This window comes from Berghia stephanieae, chromosome 4 (genome assembly GCF_034508935.2).
Source record: "Berghia stephanieae isolate SIO BIC M18660-M18661 chromosome 4, UCSD_Bste_1.3, whole genome shotgun sequence".
Taxonomy (NCBI): domain Eukaryota; kingdom Metazoa; phylum Mollusca; class Gastropoda; order Nudibranchia; family Aeolidiidae; genus Berghia; species Berghia stephanieae.
In genome coordinates this window covers 78,962,596-78,987,595 of record NC_088363.1, presented here as the reverse complement: position 1 = coordinate 78,987,595, position 25,000 = coordinate 78,962,596, and the positions used below count along the sequence as shown (strand labels likewise).

The 25,000-nt window shown below is 35.3% G+C and overlaps 1 protein-coding gene across 5 annotated transcripts in view; it reads left to right on the top strand.

The window, feature by feature from the left end:
- The window catches only part of LOC144971334 (uncharacterized), a 114,438-nt gene that overhangs the window by 62,479 nt on the left and 26,959 nt on the right, over positions 1-25,000 (top strand). Inside the window, exons 1-2 of one of the 5 annotated variants that reach the window (XM_078912041.1) lie at positions 16,707-16,735; positions 17,721-17,832. The exons of 2 other annotated variants lie outside the window; for them this stretch is intronic. The gene's annotated coding sequence lies outside the window, so the exon portion shown is untranslated. Of the gene's footprint in view, positions 1-16,706; positions 16,849-17,720; positions 17,933-25,000 lie in introns of those variants that run through there. 2 more of the 5 variants (XM_078912042.1, XM_078912045.1) reach the window with 2 other exon arrangements.

The following is a 25,000-nucleotide window of genomic DNA, read 5'->3' as shown; positions in this document are numbered from 1 at the left end:
GTAGTAGTGCGTATGTGTAGATAGTAGAAGTAGTAGTAGGTAGGAGTAAGTAGTAGTAGGGAGTAGGTGTAGCGTATATAGTAGTAGGTAGGTAGTAGATAGATATTGTAAGTAGTAGCGTGTAGTCGTAGAGAGAGAGGAGGAGGAGGAAATAGTAAAGGGTAGAGTCAGTTAGGATGTGAGGGGAATATGTAAATGATAGTTGTCGTGGAACTAAAAGTAGTAATAGATCAGTTTAGCTTTTAAAGAAGACCAACTATTTTGAGCATCAACATGATCCATATTAGCAGCACCTGAGTTGCCATTCATTACATTTATTTACAAAAATAACAAAACAAAATAACCAAAAAAGAAGACAGATTAACGAGTCTCCCAAAAACAGCTACCAAGTAGTTGTACTTTAGAGTAAAAAATATAGGGTTACTAATATGCTTAAGAGTATGAGGCCCCTTTTCATTCCAATAATCAACCCTTTTAACCAGATTAACTGCCGTACTCTGGAAAAGAGAGTATTTGAAAATTTGGCCAGAAAACTCATCCTTCATGTATCGATTGAGTTAAATGACCCTTCACCTTGGCAAAAACTCTCAAACCTGGGACTTCGCGAAGTGAAGTTCCAGGTTTGAAAGTTTTTGCCAATATGAAGTTCATTTAAATCGATCGATAATTGAAGGATGGGTTTTCTGGACAAATTTTCAAATACTCTCTTTCCAGAGTACGGCAGTTAGCTGGTAAACTCAGTGAACAGATCAGCTAAATACCGTCTGTTCAGTTACTACTCACTCTCATAAATACTTGGGCCTTTTGATCCATTTATGTTTTCGTACTGAAGGTGGTTACAAGAATGCCACGAGGGAGAGTCCTAAGGCTATCAACATTTGTCATGTGATATAATATAGGCAACCAAACATGATTAATAAAATATGAAAAGATAACTGTTTGTTGTCTTATAAAAATCGATTCTAACAATATTCTTACCAAACTAGAAGATTTATATTAACTCGAGTTTTGAGTTTATACATGGAAAATGAAAAGCACTGATGATAACAACTTTCAACATACTTGTTGATAAACTAGGAAACCATCTTACTTGGAAATTCCTGTACCACACGGGTTAGCTTTTTGAAATTGTCGACTTATGTAAACAAATTAAATCAAATTAACATATTTTAAAACATTGATGAAAGCTCAACCCTCACAAAACATTCGATGAATCACCTCCGAATAAGACATATTGAAATGATTATTATTCTTGTGGCTATGTGGTCTTATGATACTGGCCTTCGGACAGGAAGGTCTGAGCGGCGCATACTTGAGTACTTGGAAAAGACTCTTTACTCACCGAATCTTTGAGCTTAAGCACGAATGGTCATTTGGGGACTCCGATAGCTCAGTTGCTAAGTTACCGAGGTCGATCCCTGATGAAGTTGAGAGGTGTTTTTTTCTGACCCTCTTGTCTACCCACATTGATTGAGTAGCCGAATCTGTTAGATCTGGCGGAAAGTACTTTGCATTTAGACTAACGTACTATCCAAATGGTAGCAAGCAAATTATGTTGTCCGTTTCTCGCTATTGAAGCCGGGATAAACTAAAAAGCTCCATGGGCCTAATGGGTCTGAAATGGAATGGCCACTTAGATGTTTAATTTGGTACCGATCTTAGAGTTATTGATTAGGCTTGAACCTACATATTATCCGGTCTGATAACAGAACATAAATATGGGTTTGATACAACATTCTTGTAATAGACAATATTTTGCGTTGGTTTGAGAGTATTCTTTTATTGAAACAATGAGCCTAAAGAAATTTGGGTCATCAGATCTGCAAAAACGTTCACGTCGGTTTGACCCACTCTTGGAGATATCATTCAAAAAGAGATTCAGATACTTTGCGGAAGATATCAGCTTTCTATCAATCAGAATTTCAAAATACTGAAACTCTAATAATCAACATTGAAAGATGAAATCCAATAGAATGTATGAGAAAATGGAGGATGAATATAGATAGAACAACATAAAAATAGAGGGTAAAATGGTAGCAAAGCAATAAGATCGTCTGGAGGAGGAAAAGAAGAAGAAGAAGAAGATGTTAATGATGATGATGATGATGATGATGATGATGATGATGATGATGATGATGATGATGATGATGATGATGATGAGAAGAAGAAGAAGAAGAAGAAGAAGAAGAAGAAGAAGAAGAAGAAGAAGAAGAAGAAGAAGAAGAAGAAGAAGAGGTATGTGAAGAATCAAAAGCAATAACAAAAAATACAAAACATGTATTCCAAAACTATTATATTATCGTTGGAAAGGTTGTGTTGCATCAAATCCTGTTTTGATTGTTGTTATTGTCAAAGAACAGAATAAGTAGACCGACCCATTAGTTTAATGATTATCATCATGTTGTTGCCTCCGGTGCCATCCCTTAGCTAACGTCACCATAATGTTTTATTGGTGCTTTTAAGACTGATGATAACGGTTATGGATTGTCGAGTCGTGCTGTAACCATGCAACTGGTAGTGGGGAAATAATATGAAGGTTTTAACAGAAAATGCCCCGATGACTTGCAAAATAAAGTGTCATTTTTACAGCAATCAATAAGGTCCCATTATTTTGGATTTTGTTTCGACTTCTGTTGCGCAGACTAATGTGATCTTACGTTTCAAATTGAAGAAGACTTATTTTTTGGGGATGGTATTTTTCTTTGCATTTTTCTTTCTTGATTTGTCTCGCACTGTTTTGTAAACACCTTTTCAGATTATTTTCCATCTCAAAGAAGTATTATGGAAGGATACAGTATATGTGATGGAAACTGAATTCATAACCACAAAATATGACACTTGGGTTTAATCTCTATTCCTTATAACAGAGGATATATACAATTTCTTACATTGCAAAAAGATTGAAGCTCATCCATAAAATTCCGTTTGTGCTGAAGATTTACTCCCGTTTCGATCACATTGAATTAAATATATGATAAAGACCAAAATAAATGTAATACTGGGCTGGGCCAGTAATTTACTTTCCTCTACATCCAGACTAAACCAATCTACCTAACCATTTCCTTGGTGAATCAAATTTAAGGAGCCCGAAAAAGTTATTTCCGGTGCTTAAGTCGCCATTACATTATTTCATTATTTAATCGAATTCGTTTTGTGTCTATAAAACGGGTAATGTGGAGAATTAATAGAAAGATGAAAACGATTTTTAGAATAAAAACATTCCTATGGCTTACAAGATAAAGTGTCCATATTAGAGACTTCCATTAGGTTCTATTGGACTGAAAATTATCCTGGTTGTCATTGCATGGAAATTTAATATTAACAATTTGATATGAATCGTTGTTATTGGGCAAACTTTTCACAAAGATCAAGTGACTGCCTTGTAGCGGCGTGGGAGCTCACCTCATGTGTACATATTGCTTGGATCTACTGATTGGACGTTGATTAACAATTAAATTAAAATTGAGCTTTTATATAGCGCATTATCCACTTAACGTGCTCAAAGCGCTTTACAAGGGGTCCCTGGTCAACAGCAACATTTAACATGTAGGACGAGACATGACGCCTGTTGGGCGATATTACAATTTTTCGGACAAAGACAACGCTGTTAACGGCCAGGTACTCATTTTACACCTGAGTATGGTGAGAGAATGTGAGTAAAGAGCCTTTTCCAAGGACTCAACTATGCGTCGAGCGAGGCTCGAACCCAGGACCTTCTGATCCGAAAGCGAGTGTCATACCACTAGACCACATATCCGGTGGTTGAGCAGTATATGGACACCTCAGCCCGGATATGTTTTAACTAAATGGTGATGGGCCCCGACACCGAAATAGGTGCTTATTTCCCCTCACAGAATATGGGTTCCCTCTGTCCATAAGCCAACGTTTTTCTATCACCCTTCATCTTCCTCCAAAGACCTAAATTAGAGAAGGTTACTCAACACCAAGTGGTCTATCAGGTTTGGGTTTTGTTTCTTTTCAGAGAGTCAAAATTTGGGGAATATTTCTCTCTTTTTTCCTTTTAAGGCGACAATGGATTTCACTGTACTCTTATACCAGATGATATCGTTTTCTCTAAGAGAGCATTATCAAGGCTGCGAGTCGCAACGTTGCAATTGTTCTCTTGGGCTCTTGATGAAAAGGACTCGGTCTGTAGCTAGTAAAAAGTCAGATAAATAAAGTGGGTAATTTATATTTTGATAAGTATTGTTTTTATTTTCACTTTTTGATAGCTTCAGGTTAATTATTAAACTAGGAATGCTATGGGGGGAAATGGAAAATGGATGGTTCCAGGGCCAGATGGAATTCTAGTAGTTTTACAGAGTATTTTGGATGAAATCAAAACGACATACCTTTTTTATTCATTCTTTATTTCCGATATAATGATATTTAATACAAACTCGCCAATCATCAATTCTATTATTTCGTCTTCCTTCAGTTCCGTATAAAGTTCTGATTAATATTTGTTTTTAATTCCATGGATTTTCTGTCCATTTGTAACACATTTAAGTTTGTGATCTTTCAATTTATAATGTGTATTGTTCATAGCCCTTCTCTTTTCAAAAGATAAAAAGAATCAATTACATTTCTCTCCTCTATCCGCTTGATGCCAGCTTTATTATGGCACCCATTGTGTTTTTCAGTTTGTTTTACTTAAATTCTTGTACGCGCTTCCATTATTTGTAATAAAATATCTGTGTCATTATGAAAATATAGTATTTGCTCTTCTAGTTTATTAAAGCCCTTAATAGTGGATCGACAACTATCCTTTTCGGACACATAGTAAGGAAAGATAAGAATGAATACCTGGCAAGTTGTGGAAAAATACCTGGTAAACGCGCCCGGGGGAGACAAAGAAAAACACTCATAGACCAACTGAAGGGCTTCACCAACCTAACAATCCAAGAGCTGTTTGAAAAAGCAAGAGACAGGGAGGAATGGAGAGAGATAATTCATGCAGTATCCGAAGCCTGGACCAGGCATGGAACCTAGAAGAAGAAGTTTATTAAGTGTTCTTATTTCTTCTTTTTTTTGTATCTGATTTCTTATGAAGTTTATATTTGTAGTATTCTTGAGTACATTCTTTGATTTCCATTTTCACAAATTACCACAAAAGATGAGGATCCAACCTTTTGTGATCTTCTACCAAAATACCTTGAATTTTTTGTTTCATGTAGTCGAGATTTGTTTTAAGGCACTCAAAATTGACAAATTAATTTTATATATTGAGGGTAATTTTTTGAAGGACATGGATTTAAATTTTGCCATAACTGCCCTATGGTCTGTGCTTCTGGTAAAGAAAAGCAAGAACATGCTATTTATAAAAATACAACCTAAATGCCTATATTGTTTTTATGTATGATTGGACCATACACACACACAGAGAGAGAGAGAGAGAGAGAGAGAGAGAGAGAGAGAGAGAGAGAAGCATTGCTTGTACTCTTCAAACTTAACGTCAGTCCATCAATCTATTTTGTCTCTTTCTGTCTATTTGTCTATATATCTATCAATCTGTTTTAGTCCTCCGTCTGTCTCCCCCCCCCCCCTCTCTCTCTCTCTCTCTCTCTCTCTCTCTTTCTTTCTTTCCTTCTTTCTCTCTCTCTCTCTCTCTCTCTCTCTCTCATTCTCTCCATCTTTCTTTCTCTCTCTTTTTTTTATTATATTGTTTCAAAAATTAAATATGTTAGTGATATGTTAGTTAAAGATTAATATTTTTTTCAGATTTTCATCATCCTGTTGAAATTACTCATTTATGTCTCGTTCTTAAAATTGTTGATCTTGATTTATAGATTGATTTTTTAAAGGCATGGCACTCGAATTGCGACTTGTAGGTCTCGGGTTCGAGTCCCGCTGTCGGCGGCGGGAATTTTAGTCCCTGGGGCCTGGGGGATAATAAAAAATCCCTTTTTATTAACATTTCTCATCATACTTGGGTGTAAAACGAGTTCGTGGCCGAACTGTTAGCAGCGCAACCTTTGCCCAAACATTTTAATTGATGCTATGCATTGCCCTACATGTTCAGTGTTGCTGTACAATCGCTTTGAGAACATTATGTGGGTTTTGCTCTATACAAAAGCTCGTGATTCGGCCCTTCCCCCCCCCCCCCCCCCCTCCTCCTCCTTCCAGTCCCATCTTTTGCCGAAACTGAGAATCCCGAGCTCTTACGTCACATCCGTCTAGAGCGTATCACAAACCTTCTAACTTTCCTCCAAGCAGACAATTCTTGTAATTATTATTTTTCTTGTATTATTTAGAATGTCCAATTCCCTGTCAAGATCCTCATCGTATTTGTTTTCCTGTCTCTAAGCGTCACGTTTGTCCTGATCATTATTTTCACTGTTTTCCATTATTATCAATGAGTGATTATCGAATTGTAGATAATATATAATTTGTTTTCATATTTACCAGTTAACTGCGGTACTCTGGAAAAATAATACGTGTTTAAAAATCTGGCCAGAAAACTCGTCCTTAAAATATCGATCGATTTGAATGTCCCTGCCCTCATCCTGGCAAAAACTCGAAAACCTGCGACCTAGATTTTCCTCAATAAAACATAAAATCCGGAACTCAGAACTCACCATTTGTTCTGTTTTGTTTTGTTTTGTTTTTCTTAATTTGAGCTTTTATATAGGGCACTATCCACAAAACATGTCAAAGCCCTTTACAAGGGTCCCTGGCCAACAGCAACACGTAACATGTAGGACGCATATATTTACCATAAATATTCAATTTTTAGCCTTCAAAGCGTCACAACATAATACTGTTTGAAGCAATGAATCACATATTAATTTGTTGTGAAACAGAACCTACTTTACAATTTTCATAATTGTGGACAAAAAATCGATTTCCCAATAAGTTTAGCCTAGTTTCCATAACTAGGACTTAATCCACAATATCTCTTGAAGTAATTACTGTCTCATTAGAAATATGTATATTGAATCGATATGATTTTTCAATGTAATCGATGAATGCTTATATTGCCGCTGTTAATTGGAAAACTATATCGATGCACTAATAAATATAAATAAGATATTTGTACTTGACATTCATTAAATGGTTGGAGAGTACAAATATCTTACAGTATTTCTATTTATTTATGTATCGATCTTTAAAGTTTGTCTTCGTTATTTTTGAGAACCCTTAGGCAAATCGAAAAGAACATAAGTATATTTTTTCACATCCTTTGGAATGATGCAAGTTTCAAAGGGACTATCTACTCGGTCTTGTGTATTTCTATAACATCAATCCATGTTAAAATGTCATTCGTTTAAGCTAATGGCGCCGATTTCGAATTAAAATAATGATAATAATATCGATATAAAGTATTAGCATTCAGCCAGCATCTGTCGACGTTATCTGTGAGAGTCCTTATGCAATTCCTCGTCAATATAATAGGAACTTAGAGAGGTTGTGTTACGACATAGAGGTGGTTTATTATATAATTTGTTGGGATGACCCACACACATATGTTTCCATCACATTCTCTCTCTCTCTCTCTCTCTCTCTCTCTCTCTCTCTCTCTCTCTCTCTCTCTCTCTTTCTTTCTTTCTTTCTTTCTTTCTTTTACTTTCTTTCTTTCTCTCCCTCTTTCTCATTCACCCCCTTCTCTCCCTTTTTCGATCTGTTCAGATCTACCAATCTGTCTTTCGGTCTCCCTCTCTCTCTCTCTCTCTCTCTCTCTCTCTCTCTCTCTCTCTCTCTCTCTCTCTCTCTCTCTACATATATATATATATATATATATATATATATATATATGTGTGTAAATTTCTCTCCCTCCCCACCTCTCTCTCTCTCTCTCTCTATCTATCTATCTCTCTCGCTCTTTTTCTTTCTTTCTTTCTCTCTCTCTCTCTCTCTTCCACCCCCTCCCCCCGCATACTGGCAATTTAAACAAGCGTTTAAGGATTTCATTATCATCCACAGTATGGGTCCAATAACAGATTAGAAATCACAATGTATCTATACATTTAAATACCGTTCTCAAATTGACTGCAAAGTTAAATGGCAAAGACTTTGATGTTCATGCCTGAAATAAAATTTCTGTAAGGTTAATAATAGAACCAAATTAAATTCTCAATTTTTTAAAAAGAACACAAATTGAAAATCTATGGCATTTATAGATAAAGCTGGTGATTTATCTTCAAAATATATTTAGCTTTATTGTGCTCACCAAATTGAATGTGCGTAACCAAAACAGACAATAGAAAACCAAAATATCGTATCGCATCGCATCGTTTAAGAGCTAATAGGTTCTAAAAACCTTTAAATGCTCTGTGTAAGTTTTATGCATAGATACAATTTATCAATTATATAATTAGCATACAATGTCAATTAATTGATAATATTGAGAATTAAATTTCTAATACATAAATAAGCGTCATATTCAATATTCGTAGTATAATTTACAAGGTTTTACGTTTCGTTTAAGAGCATGAATAGATAGATTTTCTTTAACTGACAATTACCACAAAATTTTACAGTTGTTGTCATTTCAACATTAAAATCCCTTTTGGCCTCAGGTCAACCCGACATATTACCGCTTTTGGGGTGAGGGCTCATATATGATAACAATTTACATGGATTCCTCTTATCAGTTATGACGTTTTCCAACATGAAAATTATAAAAAAAAGAAACTACACGTCTAGTTATGACGTTTTCCAACATGAAAATTATAAAAAAAAGAAACTACACGTCGAGTTATGACGTTTTCCAACATGAAAATTATAAAAAAGTAGGTATACGTTTAGTTATGACGTTTTCCAATCTGAACATTATAAAAAAGAAACTACACGTCTAGTTATGACATGAAATTTTTAAAAAATACAGGTCTACTTATGAGGTATTCCATCACGTCATTAACTAAAAGGAAAATACAAGTGCGCTGTTTTATGAATGTCTTGAGTCTGCATTCATTATATGAAACTTCGTGCACATTTTACATTGTTATTTCAATGAACAGCGTTTGGAAGGAAATGAATATGTAATGAAGTAAAGAAAAATATGACAAAATTAATGACAGTTAATAAAAATGAGAGACAAATAAGCATCAAACTGGAATGCATGCAGATGAAACAAGTTGAAGCGTTAAATTACTTCTGGATAGTGTTCACTAACGACTGAACCATAGACCAAAAAAACAAACATTGACAAGAGGTGCATGACAGCGTATCAAGTGCTCAGACAGCTTTACCCACCTTCACCCAGAAATACGTACATCCCTCTCATTCAAATACAGGACTGATCATTGCCTACTTACTGCATCCTACGGGGCCGTTCGTTTTTTTTCCTATAGATGTCGCTGCTCCCATTACATCGGATACAGATGTCACCTGAGTTTAACATGGACACTCACAGCGTCATGCAATAGCAACATTAACGCAAAAGAAAAGAGGTTCCTGAAAAAAAAAACCCGTTGGGGTCACTAGAGGTATAGAGATAGAATAAGATTCGAATAAATTACAGACACAATTGGAATGGTCTCAGAACCCCAACAAACCAAGTTGTTTTGACATCTGACCAGCATAAAATCCAACACACACATAAAACAACATGATCATTTTCACGTTATTTTACACTATTGTACTATCTACATCACCCCCATAATAATACCAGTTTGTCACGGCAGGGAATATATCATTTCTCAGACTGGACAACAACAGGAGGATCGGATGAACGTGACAAATGGCATGCCAGATATGGATGGATCAATCGGAGAGAACTGATGATTAATTGAAAAAAATGTTATCGCCTTCAAACGATATTGATTGTTTACCAGCCCATTTTGGTTCCTTTGATCTTTTCGCAAATTCTCGTTACTATTCGTCTTAGTAAAAAAAAATGAAATATATTCTTTGGTTTTTAGAATAATGTGTAGGCCTATTATATGTTGTTTGTTTTTTTAAAGCACCTAGGCCTTTGGGCCATTTGGCCCATGGAGCCGGAGTTTATCCCAGTTTCTATAGCGTGAAACGGACACAGCAATTGCTTGCTACTTTTTGGATAAGACGCTATAGACTCTATCCCAAAATACTTTCCACCACATTGCTCAGACACAGCTACTCAATTACTGCTGAATGGACAGGAGGGGAGGGGGAGAGGACACAAGAAAATCTCGACTTCACCATGGATATATTTCGGTCCCTTTGTGTGCGTTAGCGAGTGCTATCGGGGCCCCTGTATGTGTATTATAATATGTAAAGTTTTAATTGTATTTGAGTACATGTGCCTGTCGTCCCATGAAAATGCCAATATGTGACACTAAGGTCACAAATGTCGTTGTTTGTTTTATTTCTCTAAAACATTTTAAACATCTTTTATTAAAGTCAATAAGTCATGTAAGTTCAAAATTATTGAAATCAATCAAAACCAATACAACAGTCCTTTGCTCATAGCTATGAGAAATATCTTATCTGGCCCTGGTTTCTTCATTCTCTTTCCAAAGGCTGGATATCTTGGCTTTCCTTTCTTCACACCCGTATAATTGCCCCATTTCCCATTCATTCACTCTCATCCCAAAGTGAATAATAAGCCGCTAGAAGCTGTGGATTGTAAAAAATAATGTACAAAAATGAATGAAATTTCTTTTGAAGAACTATTCCATTTAAAAAAACACGGACCGTTTCGGGCTCAAAATAATTCTTCAGCCAATGACAAAAAAAAACAAAAACATAAGAAAGTAAATAGTTTTAATAATCCAAATCGATGGAAAAAAATTCTCGGCATCCATACGTCAATTTTTAAAAAAATTAAAAAGTCGCGTTTTTAGACAGGGGAGGTAAATATAATATGAACGAGTCTGAACTTGAACCCTGATCGTTTTCGCGATAGTTTGTCATCCTACCTATTAAGCCATTCAACACTATCCACTCACATTAAAAACAGAAGATAAAAGAGATGGTTTGACAGATTGTAGTATTTTCAATTATCTCAAATGAGAGGGTAATCGTTTCGAAATAATGTATTGATTGGAGACCCATTAAATTGTGTATTATTATAATTATTATCATTATCCTTTTATCAGAATCCGCCCCGCAGAATTGAGTAAATCATACGGGCTGTTTGAGTGAGTGTTCTTTCATTAGGGCGGATATGTCGAAATGATCGTATTATTGATTACGTTTTTCTTTACAATGATAGTAAGTAATAATAACAAACCTAGTCATTGTGCGTGGGTGAGGCGTTACATATGAGTTAAAAATGTGGTGTGAATGATGGAGGAGTCCTTACGTCTCAGAATTAAATAAAAACCAAGCGATATTGAACATAACAAAGGTAATAATAAACTCTAAGCATTTATAATATAAATGTTGCTGCTCGAAGCTCGAAGAAATAAATAATAATGTGAAATTGAATGTAAGCTTCAATTTAATTACAAAAACAGATCAAATGAACGTTTCCGGTTTCCCCTTTATCATCAAAACAGGATGAATGAAATACTAGAGATGAATGAGATAATGTGGTAGTGGCGTTGATTCATCTTAAGAATAGTGAATAGACGATTTCAAGAATCTAATTACAAATATTGTTGTGCAAAAATGCACGATAGGAGAGGTTTCAATCTAGGACCAAAATCACAAAAAATCAGCTGACTGAACTTGCAATTTCTCCGATGTTGTAGATCCTGGGTTTATTTGAAGTAAGTAGATCTATCGAAGGTCGTGAAATCTTCTTAAGTCCCTGAATTTAGGTAACTCGATCAAGGAGAGTGGTTAATGGCCGACAACTAACGGAGTTTTTGAATCTCTTCACTGGGTGTCCCGAAAACTCAGTATAAGAACAATCGTTACAAAACAAAGGGGTCGATATCGACCCCGAGTAGAGTCGATTACATTTTCTGACATCCTCGCCCTCAATTTCCCAACCTGTCCACCCTGTATTGAGTGATTAGTTGAGCCGAGTAGATGTGGTGAAGAATACCTTATGATATATTAACATCCTATCCATAGGGTACCAAGTATTTATAATTATTTATGTATGACTCCGTTAACATCACAAAGACCGTAATGAACTCCGGCTTCATTTACCCATACTAGACAGAATATTATGATCTAGATACAGTACTCTGATACCTTATCTAAAATGATAATAGTGTGTCAGGTGTTTTGATTTTCATTCATGCATTCTACTGTATTCTACTATAACATGTTGTTGTTGAGTATGTTTTATATAAACATATCCACACACACACACACACACACACACACACACAGAGAGAGAGAGAGAGAGAGAGAGAGAGAGAGAGGGAGAGAGAGAGAGAGAGAGAGAGAGAATATCTCAGAACTTTAAAGAAAAACCAATAGAAGCGACAATATGAACAAAAACATGTCTTGAAATGAATAGAGGTAAGAAAAACAGAGATACCTGGAGCGAATTGATTTAGGGAACATTGAGCAGGTCATGGTATTTAAAATTAATGGAGGCAAAGAAAATGAATGTTGATGGCCGGATAATCGGATAGTTCAAAATGTACCGAACGGTTTAAGAGATAAAATCAAAGAACAAACATAATTCTTAAAAAAAAAAAAAACAAGAAAAAAAAACAACGAACCGGGGATAGTGTGTTTTCCAAGGCGATTTATCATGAGCCGATAGCGCGATCTTTCCAAATCAATCATTGCTTAACAAGACTGACTTAACTTGCATACAAGGTCCTAAAAGATTCTATACTTAGATGCTCTTTTTTCCGCTTTTCCTCCTCTTTTTACGGTCGTTCCGTTAGCATCTCATTTAGCATATCCGGACATCAAAGAAAATCGGTGAATTTGGAAACCAATCCATTCCCTTTCAGCGCCCTGAACTGATTTGGCTGCAGAAAAGATAAATTATCTGGGAACTTTCCTTGCGGTCTCCAGACGATTGGAATTTGATTTAAACCTAGAAGGTACGTGCCTGAACGATGTTTTCACTGTTTGCTTTAACGAGTAACAACGACGACATAGCTATCCTGAGACATTCACGTCTCACTCCAAGCCCTGTTTCGCTATCGACGTGATCAAGAGGCGTTAGTCGAATGGTAACTGAGTCTCTACATTTTTGTCAAGCAGTAACGAGAGTAGTACGGCTATGTGGTAAGAAACTCGCTTTCGGATCGGAAGGTCCTGAGTTCGAGCATCGCTCGGCGCATAGTTGAGTCCTTGGACTCACATTCTCTCACCGTACTCAGGTGTAAAATTAGTACCTGGCCGTTAACAGCGTTGTCTCTGTCGGAAAAAAATTGTAATATCGCCTAACAGGCTTCATGTTTCATTCTATATGTTACATGTTGCTGTTGGTCAGGGACCACTTGTAAAGCGCTTTGAGAACATTAAGTGGATATCGAGCTATATAAAATCTCAATTTAATTTAGATAAGGACTGCATGTGTGAAAAATCATACTTTTTGAAAATGAGATAAATAATAAAGGCATAAACATTCATATTGAAAACAAAGAATGTCCACGGGTTTCACAAACTCAATGTTTCATTTATATTCCCCAGAAGCCATCTGGAATCAATTTTTATTTTCAACAGCACAAGTTGTCTGCTAGGCGTATTTTTTGTACTTCAATGCAATATTACAAAACCCGTCACTGCTTATAGCCAAGTATTTTTCTCACCTCGGGGTTATGTTCCCAATCAGTTTCCAGTTTCCAGTCATGGCCAACATTGGCAATGATTCTGCATTAATAGGGATTTGTTCTGGCGATGCTGTTATGAGAGATGGCGATGCCAAATCTAACCCTATGCCCTAGGAAAGGCTATTAGATATATATATTATATCTGCCGGCAATCTTTAAAGAATTTTTGTCTTTATATTTTTCATTTGGCAATCAGCCTTTTTTTTCTCCTTGTTCTGTACAATTCCTAAAGCATTTCTATTTTTTACACTTAATTTTTTATTAATCACAAGTTGAGCTTAACTGGGAAATCGTATTACAAAGGCTAAATTACCACCATTGGTATGGCTAATTGCTGTCAGTTTCATCTTATCGAATTAGTCATTAGTGTCTCAACCATAAAACCCTTTAGCGTGATGTTCTTGCACGCTTTGTCGTAAAGAGCAGAAAAGTTGCGGGTGAGTGTGTTTGCGTGGTGCACACGTGAGGCAAAGAGATCAGCGAAGAAGAAGAAGGAGGAGGAGGAGGAGGAGGCGGAGGAGGAGGAGGAGGAGGAGGAGGAGGTGGAAGAGGAGGGGAAGAAGAAGAAGAAGAAGAAGAAGAAGAAGAAGAAGAAGAAGAAGAAGAAGAAGAAGATGATGATGATGATGATGATGATGATGATGATGATGATGATGATGATGATGAAAATAAAGAAAAAGAGGTAAAAGAAGTAATAGTAGTAGAAGGAATAGTCGTGGTGGTTGTGGTGGTTGTAGTAGTAGTAGTAGTAGTAGTAGTAGTAGTAGTAGTAGTAGTAGTAGTAGTAGTAGAAGTAGTAGTAGTAGTAGTAGTAGTAGTAGTAGTGGTGGTGGTGGTGGTGGTGGTGGTGGTGGTGCTGGCGCTGGTAATCGAGGTAGTAATAATAGTAAGAACGCGATTCTGAAACTAAAGAAAATCCATTACATTAGACTCGATGTGAAACTTGTCATTTAAATAATAATCTCATGCCAAATCAATTACATTTCGTCTCCTGTTATGTTCTTTTTTTCTGTTTTTGCTTCATTCCTTCTTTTTTTTTTTATTTTGTTTCTTTGTTTTTGTTATGGGTTGTTTCATATCGTTTTTGTTTTGTTTTGTTTCTTGTTTGTTTGGGTTTTTTTATGTTTCTTTTTTTTTTTGTGGTGAAAGAGGGATTTCGGCTTTTTTATATATATATTTTTTTTTCTTTATATTTGTTTTGTGTCATCCTTGCATCTTGTTTAAAAATAAAGCGTACACTTTTCAGGAGGTTGATATCACAGCTTTCTATCCGGGCTTCGATGAATGAAATTATTTTTACGGATAATGTCGCCGCAAACCTTACATATTTATTATACTTCTCTATTTTTTTCTCTCTTTCCTGTGTTTTTTATGTCTCTACATATCTTTTTTAGTTCATCACTTATAAATTTAAGTTATCGACTGCATCTTTCCTTGCTGAACATCTTCTCATTTAAAATATGTGTCCTTCTGCGTCAATCTGGTATTATGTCGAAAAGAATTTATCGCAAAAATTATAAGAATTCAGGAATTTATTTTTTAACTCGAGCGTTTATATAGAGCAATATTCACTAAACGTTCTCAACAGCAACACTTAGTATGTAAGACGAGATATGACGCATGTTAGGTGATAGTTCATAAAATGTTCGACAGACACAACATTGTTTACAGCCAGGTACTCATTTACACATGAGTAGGGTAAGAGAATGTGAGTAAAGAGCCCTTTACAAGGACTCAACTATGCACCGCTCAGAGCGAAATTCGAACCCAAGACCTTCCAATCAGAAAGCGAGTGTCATACTACAAGACAAATTAGCCTTGCGGGGGGGGGGGAGGGTTGCATGTGTTTGAAATAACAAAACTCATCTTTCTTAATTTGCATTCTATTAAAAGTAGGTTAACTAAAATGTTATACCTTATCTTAAGTCCAATTGGATTCAATAGTCTGAATGTCAGATCCGCCCAGCAACGAGCAGCTACTAAAAAAAAGGAAAATTGGTACTTTTTATTGTTCATGCTGGCTAGAACTTTTTCCCATGTCATATGATCAGATAATATAATGTTTTTCTCCTATGGATACACTTTTATGCTCGTCGGAGAAGTATTTCATAAGGGCGTCCGCCATTGTTCCGATAGTTTAGAACCAGTTTCTAAGTTACTATGCGTCATTACGACGGAAGTGACGTCACGACTGTTGAAGCCTATTCTCTCAGGGCCAGGAGGCGTTAAGGCCTGAACAGCTTCCCTCCATTTGCTCCGGTCTCTTGCTTTAGATCTTGCTCGCTGCCAAGAAAATACCAACAGTATTTCTTTCCTTCTCTACGATTCTGCGCCATGTTGCTATTGGGCGTCCCTTTCTCATTTCCTTCCTGGTATCCAACCCTATAGCACAAACTATATTATCACATTTTTATGTAAGCTAAGCTAAAAGGCTATGTTTTAACATCAGTAAAACCCCAACATAAGACGAAGGATCACAAAATAAATATGATTAAGCCGCCAAGCCGTAACCTACACAATGTTCTACTAAATCAGATCTGACAAACGAAGTTAAAAAGTTTTTTTTTCCATTTTGGATAGACTTTAAAAAAAACAACCTTAAATACCGATAACCAAGGTGATCCTAAACTTCTCAATTATGTAGATCTAAACATAAGATATCAAACAAGTCCTATTCGAGATGTTTATTTTAGGGTTTTTACGTTGTGCATAATTTTAGTGGGCTTGTTGTAATAGCCTCTGTCGTTAGATCTTATTTACTTTAGTCAGTTACTTTTTTCTTCTGCTATGTTTATTTTCCATTGAAATAATATCTTTGAATGGGGAACCTCGGTAAAAGTAAACTTTGAACCCCTTTTCATACACTTCTTCACAATATCAATGCCTCGCTCGCTGATTCAAACATAATGTCGTATTATGCGTAATTTGTGTGTAGCTTAAAGGTTTATCATGTCAAATAAGAATAATATTCATACAGGATTATGAAATCCCATTGAAAGACCATTGCCTACCCCGAGTCGATTAAACCAACAACGTTTTTATGTTAATTACAACCCAATGGTTTCATCGTAATTTAATTGGCTCGTTGGAATTTCGTGTTAGAGGCAGTAGTGTTAGCGGTAACAGCTTGGCTAGTGTGATGTGATAGTTGTGTAATGTAGTTTTAACTATTTGAATAACTTCAAATAATTTCAAACTAGGACCTATTTAATATGTGAACAACAGATGAGCGGTAATATGTCCGTTACTTTTGTTTTGCTTTCTTTTTTTTTCAATATAATGACACTTCCAGTCATACAATCTCTATCTACTTGTAACTTTTCTGTCAATTTCATGATATACTTCAGTAGGATGTGATGATAATTTAAAGTTTCACTGGAAGATTATAGTGATAGGGATCAGTAAGATGTGATGATAATTTAAAGTTTCACTGGAAGATTATAGTGATAAGGATCAGTAAGATGTGATGATAATGGATAGTTTCATTGGTAGATTATAGTGATAGTGATCAGTAAGATGTGATGATAATTTAAAGTTTCACTTGAAGATTATAGTGATAGGGATCAGTAAGATGTGATGATAATGGATAGTTTCATTGGAAGATTATAGTGATAGGGATCAGTAAGATGTGATGATAATGGATAGTTTCATTGGAAGACTATAGTGATAGTGATCAGTAAGATGTGATGATAATGGATAGTTTCATTGGAAGATTATAGTGATAGGGATCAGTAAGATGTGATGATAATGGATAGTTTCATTGGAAGATTATAGTGATAGGGATCAGTAAGATGTGATGATAATGGATAGTTTCATTGGAAGATTATAGTGATAGTGATCAGTAAGATGTGATGATAATGATAGTTTCATTGGAAGATTATAGTGATAGTGATCAGTAAGATGTGATGATAATGGATAGTTTCATTGGTAGATTATAGTGATAGTGATCAGTAGGATGTGATGATAATGATAGTTTCGTTGGAAGATTATAGTGATAGTGATCAGTAAGATGTGATGATAATGGAGTTTTATTGGAAGATTATAGTGATAGTGACTCGTATTCTTATAATATGTTTTAATCTACGTGCAAATTACTACTTGCAGGTCTGATAGCCGAACGGAATTATGAGCTTGTTTGATCATGGTTGTAATGGGCAATATTTTGCGTTGGTTTGAGAGTATTTCCAGTACAAGAATGAGCCCATAACGATTCGGGGTAAGTTTCACTGGAAGATTATAGTGATCCATCCGTATTCTTATATGTTTTAATCAAAACATGTAATCAATTATTTTCTTGGATAAAAGAGAGTCTCAAGGTGAGAAATGGATGCTGGAAATTGCCCTGTTTTTATTCTGTCAAAACCACACAATTTGTAACTAATTTGACCAGAAAACTTCTTTTTATGTAAATATCAAATGGTTTTCTCCCTCAAATTATCCAAAATACCCTAACATTACGCTCCCTTGAAGTCTCAGGTTTAAGACGTTTGGAGGAGCTAACAATTTAGGGGTCATTTCAACCGGTCCATATTGAAATTAAACGTTTTCTAGACAATATCAATAAGATGCGTTTTGTCGTTGTGCGGTAGAAATGTCGTCTCAAGTTGTCTGATAAAATTGGCTCTACGAACAAACAAGTCAATTGTCCGATTTATCCATCCGGTTCAACATTTCCTTTGTACTCAGTTAATTAAACGTCGGATTTATATTATTTGTGTGCTTTTGGTGTACTTGACGACTTTAATATAATAATAGGAATAATGATAATAATAATAATAATAATAATAATAATAATAATAATAATAATAAAAATAATAATAATAATAATAATAATAATAATAATAATAATAATAATAATAATAATAATAATAATAATAATAATAATAATAATAATAATAATAATAATAATGTTAATAATAAAAAGAAAAAGAAGCAGAAGAAGAAGAAGAAGAAGAAGAAGAAGAAAAGAAGGATTATTATTATTATTATTATTATTATTATTATTATTATTATTATTATTATTATTATTATTATCTATTATTATTATTATTATTATTATTATTATTATTATTATTATTATTACTATTACTATTATTATTATTAATATTATTATCATCATCATAATCATTATTATTATCATCATCATCATCATCATCATCGTTGGCAGTATGTTTATCCCACCTGTGATACATCGGTAAGCCAATACGTATTTGTCTTCTCATTAGGTATCAATATCAACATAAGACTAGAACGTTAATATTCATGTAACAATTAATTTTTAATGCAGTAATAATATCCAGTAACTGACCAAGCTCATTACGACCAAGACCTGATACCGACATAGTTAAGATACCAGTGGAATATTTTTTTAGTAGGTGGCGCTGAATAAGATGGCTAATGAGATGTACTCTGAAAACGAAAATTTTAAAAAGAAATTTTGACAAGAAAACTCGTATGAACCTTATCTTGTCAAGAACTACCATATCTGCAGGGTTTGGGTGTTTGCGAAAACATTGAAGGTCATTTTTTATCCATCGATATTAGATGGGCGGGTCTTCTGGCCAAAATGTTTAAAATGTGTTGTTTTTTTGTTTGTTTGTTGTTTGTTTCTTGTTTTTTTATTTTGTTTTTTTTCTTTTGTTTTTGTTTTGTTTCGTTTTTCAGGTTTGAGATTTTTTAAAAACAAGATGACGGTAATTTTAATCGATGAATATTTGAAAGACGAATTTTTTGGGCAAATTTTTTTAAAGTGTGGGATTGCTTGTTTTTTTGTTTTGTTTTTTTTTTTTTTTTTTTTTTTTTTTTTTTTTTTTTTTTTTTTTGTTTTTTTGTTTGTTTTTTTTTTGTTTTTTTTTTGGTTGAGATAAATCGATCGATCTTTGAAGGACGAGTTTTATGACCAAAATTTTTAACGTTTGGGTTTTTTTTCAGGTTTGAGTTTTTGACAAGATGAGGGTCGTGTTAATCGATCAATCTTTGATGGAGGAGATATCTGGTTAAATTTTTGTAATGTGTTTATTCTGGGTACGGCAGTGATGATGGTGTCGAATGATACTGTATCAAAATGCCAGATTTCATTAACTAGTGATGTAACTGAAACATGATTCCCTGGAAGATTACAGGTTATATTAGAAGCAAAGATTACGTGCGTTTCCCATCATCGTGATCATAATCTTATCATTCTCATCATTATCACCGTCATCTTCATTATTTCCATCATCATCATCATCATCATCATCATCATCATCATCATCATCATCATCATCATCATCATCATCATCGTAGTCATCGTCGTCATTATCATCATCATTATCTTATCAACATTAATATCATCATCAATTATAAAAATCACTATCATCATTATCATCAGCGCTATCATCATCATCGTCACCATCATGAAAATAACCACCATTACAATAACTCTCACAAAATATTGTCCAGAAATTACTACATTCCTCTGCTACCACATCGTTATCACCAGAAGGCAGCGATAATAATGGTGGTTAGCATTTTCCTTGATTTATACTCCAGCCTTTTTTAAAAACAATGACAATAACATCTCCCAGCTATACATTTCGACCTTGATCACGTAACGTTCTGTAATCTATAGGGACTTGATGAGGGTTGGGGACGGGAATGGAATAGGGACGGGACGGTAAAATCCGAGATCTTGTGCTTTAATGGCTAATTTGGTTGTCTGGAGTCAGCTATTAATGGCTTATTTCCGGTCTAACCGTTGTTAATATGAGTCCCTGGTGGTCACTGGAGGAATCGAGATACCTAAATAAAACAATGGAATACAAAAGATAGAGAGAGAGAGCTACGGGGAAATGACTACGCAATGTTGTAATATTAACATTATAAACGAGATTTTATTAGGGGTTTTTTTTATTGACATAAATTTAAAATGTAAGAGGTTTAAATATTTTAAAAAATAAATAAATAAAATTTTAAAAATAAAATCCGTTTCATAAATAATCTGTCTATAATAACAAGAAATGAAGTGAGTAGGAAAGCGCCAGAAGACAACAGATAATAAAAATTTAGCGGCGGCGATGGGGGCTCGAACCCGCGACCTTACTGGTACAACAATAATTCCGCCTGATCGTGACTCTACTGTATAATATGTCTGTATCATCCTGTATTTATTTGGAAGTCTCATAACCGAAATAGTTATGGGATCTTTGTTGTAATGGAAAGACTCTCAAACCGACTCAAAACATTGTCCATTAATATTAAATCAAGCCCATAATTGCGTTCCGCAAACAGACCTGCAAATATGTGCACGTCGGTCTATCTACGTCGTTTCAGCATTGTTCAGATGATGGAGATTGCTTCATGTCTTATGGACTTGATCAACCTGTAAACTTTTGACCAATCAAAACACGGGATTCGTGACACACCCTTAAACGGTGGCCTTCGTAAAGTTCTGGCCTGATACTGACCAAAAATGACGTCAAAATGCCAGTCTTTTGCCACAAAAGAAAACAAATCGCGAGTTGAATTCAATAGTTCAACCAGTGAAATGACTTGTTTCCATGAGCTCTACTAACGACAACTCACTAGGCGGTGCAAAAAAACAAATAATGACGTCAAACTGCCAGTCCTTTTGGATTTCAGTATCAGGCTATAACATAACGATGGCTACGCTTTAACCCGCTCGTATGGTTGTTTACTAACAATGGAAAACATAAAGTTGACGACACGCTTTTCTTTTTTATCGTTTTTAGACCGCCAGTTGGTTGATTAGTTCTCACTTGTTTTATAGACTGTTGTGTTGGTTCGATTTCAAAGATGGGAAGGACACACATACTAATACACCCGTGCAGTTTGCTTGATTTAGTAATCCCTGTCATTGTTTGCTGTTCGGACAGTCCGAATCATTTGAGATAAAGGAAAAGGGGCGTGGTTACTCCCTCACCCCTTTACGGCTTTATGTTGACTTCAAGGCCGAGCGGTACTGTGTATTGACTTGTAACAAAGTCCAGCAATATTGATTTTGGTCACTGTGGGCAATGGTTGGCAATGAAATGCAAAATTAAACTCTGCCTTAAGAGCATTAGAATATGAGCATTCATAAAGCGAAATATCCACTAAACATGCTCAAAATGCTTTACAACTGTCCCCGTCCCTAGTGAACATCAACATTTAGCATGAAGCATCCCCACTTCCCCTTGAGGTGTGTCGATGTTGAGATGACATTTTTCTTTTTTTTTATTTACGCTGATTTCAAGGTTTTAGTCTCTTGTTTCTCGTCTAAAATTGTTTTAGCACTGGTTGCCAAATGCGTCTAGACGGAACATGAGTAGACCACCAGCTGCTCTAAGCGGCATTGGAACGAAGGCCACAAAACTATCGATATTTCAATGACATCTCAATCTGTAATGATCTCTACTACGAATGTAAAATTATTTTACCGTATGTCCCGGTTTGTCTAAGCCCATCGCATTAACCATGGAGACTAGCTTAGAAGAATGAAGAATAAAACGAAAGTAAACAGCAGCCGGGGGGGGGGGGGGGGGGGATTCAGAAACTCTTCTATATGCTAAAACCACTATCAGTGATTCCATCGTATTGGTGGCATCGAACTAAATAATTCACAGATCTTTTACCTCAACATATTATTTCCGGGAACTTTTTCAAATTTCCCTCCTTCCTCTATTTCTTACCTTTAGTCTCTCTCTCTCTCTCTCTCTCTCTCTCTCTCTCTCTCTCTCTCTCTCTCTCTCTCTCTCTCTATCTCTATCTATCTATCTATCTATCTATCTATCTATCTCTTTCTCTTCCACTCTCTCTCTCTCTCTCTCTCTCTCTCTCTTTCTTTCTTTCTTTCTTTCATTCCTTCTTTCTTTCTATACGTCTCTATTTTTCTAACTATCTATCTATTTTATTATCTATCAATTTATCAATTTATATATCTATCTATCTACACACTCACACACAGAAAAACATTCTACACATAGATATTCTCTTTTCACACCCACCCACCCACCCACCCACCCCAGCAACCCCCATACAGATGAATTCTCTCTCTCTCTCTCTCTCTCTCTCTCTCTCTCTCTCTCTCTCTCTCTCTCTCTCGTGAAAACACAAAGACGCTCCCCTTCTCCTTATTTGTATATCTATCCATCTATCTATCTATCTATCTATCTATCTATCTATCTATCTATCTATCTATCTATCTATCTATCTTTCTCTCTCTCTATCTCTCTCTCTCTCTCTCTCTCTCTCTCTCTCTCTCTCTCTCTCTCTTTGTATCCATTCCCTCTATACATTACATATCTTGTTGATATATCTTTCTATAACCTAAATCAATAAATTTTATATGCAAATGGTATTAAACGAGGGCCGTGATAAGATTAATATAAATTAGCCTACATGTTAATCTTATCTTACATCATCAGATTGCATCATTTTTCAACCATCTTGCGAGTACAGTCAAACTCACGAAATGTCATATTAAAGTTAAAGTCATTTGTCTATGACGTTTATCGAAGTCATTCATTAGTAAAAACCTGAGTTAATTCTGTAGTTTATTCTTTCCCCTCATTTCGAATACAGGGCAATCCGAACAATGTCAACACTCTTTAAGTCAACTTCTGCTTAAAGCCAACACCTCTTGTTGTTCCCAACTTTGCTGTGTTCCATTGATAATGGATAAAGTCAACCTCGCTGAAAGTCATCAAATCTGTATGATCCAGCAATTTGATTTTACTCGTATTAGGACTCCATTGTTTTCATTATCGTTCTGTTTAACTGTTTGTCAGACATTATCTCTCTTTTTACCTTTTCCTCATTCCTTCTATCTTTCGATCTGTCTATCAATTTACGTATCTATTTATGGATAGCTTATCTATTTATTACATTTTCTCATATTTTCTTTCACCAACAACCGTTTTCACGCAGGTCCACTTCATTACATCATCTATTAATAGGCGAATTCTGTGAGAGGGGATGAGTGAAAGTAAATTAGAAAGAGAGGGTAAGTGAGTGAGAAAGAGATAGAGGCATAGATATAGAGAGGGAGAGAGAGGGAGAATGAGAAACGTTGTGGAGAAAAGAGAGGGGGGGGTGGTGGAAGAGAGATTGATAGACAGAGAGGAGAAAAAATTCACTTTATGCTGTATTCATACTGGTTTCAGTGCCTACAAGTGAAATGAAAGTTTTGAGTACAGACAACATTAAAATACTGTATCCTGTTCTGTAATACATATTTATTTAATATACGTTTAATATAATGAAAAACTATATCTATTAAAGTTTCATTTTGCTTTTTATTTGATTTCTACTCCAGTCAGAATTAAAATAACTTTTTAATCCGTATAGCTAGTATTACTGAAGCGACATTTGCAGTGCATTTTCTTCTGAAATAAAGATTTGAAAAAGTGTGTATGAAACAGTGCCAGACAAGCTAGAATGAAAATACAAGAAAGAGAAAACATTCCCAAAAAATCAGTCTTTCTCGACTGGTGATCGAACCTCAAACCTCCTGACTATCGAATCAAAAGGTCTGAGGTTTGATTCCAATCAATGCAGGCTAATACTTTAAAGGGATGTTTTGTTTTTCGTGCATTTTTCTTTCTTGCTTTGTCTCGCACTGTTTCATACACACTTTTCAGATCTTACACTATCTAGTGCCTGCTCCCTAATTTTTCATATTTTTGTCTTCATTTTCATCTCATATGAATAGTGTTCGACACAACCAATACATATCCTCATAAATTAATTCACAAGCCTAGGTAAATCTCATAGATTGAGTTTTATCTTCCTGTTTATTGTATCTAAACACGCTTGGATTAATGATCTTACATGCAATTTGCTGTCACTTCTCAGCTTACATTACTTTCTTGATTGCCGTTGCTGTCAATCTACATCACGCGATATCTCTTGTTAATGAATATAAATGTATTATTTTCATTGCCATTGGGCTTTTCACAACGTTCTAAGCGATAATAACATTCCAGGGACACCAGTTGGGGGGCAAAAAATAGAGATGTAAACTAAAAAATGAATATGGAACATATTTATCTAATGGACGTCGCTTTATATGGTCGTTATAATACATCGTGGGTGCAAGAGTTCCACCATGATATAAGAGAAAAGAGACAAATTATTAAGGGAGGAGGCACTGGTGTAAGATAAAGATTAGAAAAAAGTGTGTATTAGACAGTGTAAACAGAGCAGAGTGAAAGAGACAAGAAAAAATCCCATCCCAATCATCTGAGGTCTCATCCCCGGTGGAGACTTTTTGGGAAGCGTTTTTTTTCGTCTTGTATTTTTCTCCCTGCTTTGTCCGGCACTGATAAGAGAAAAAAGAATAAACTTATTGCAGTCCCAATCGTGACTCACAGAGGAATTTATTATTAATTTCAAATGTGCACACT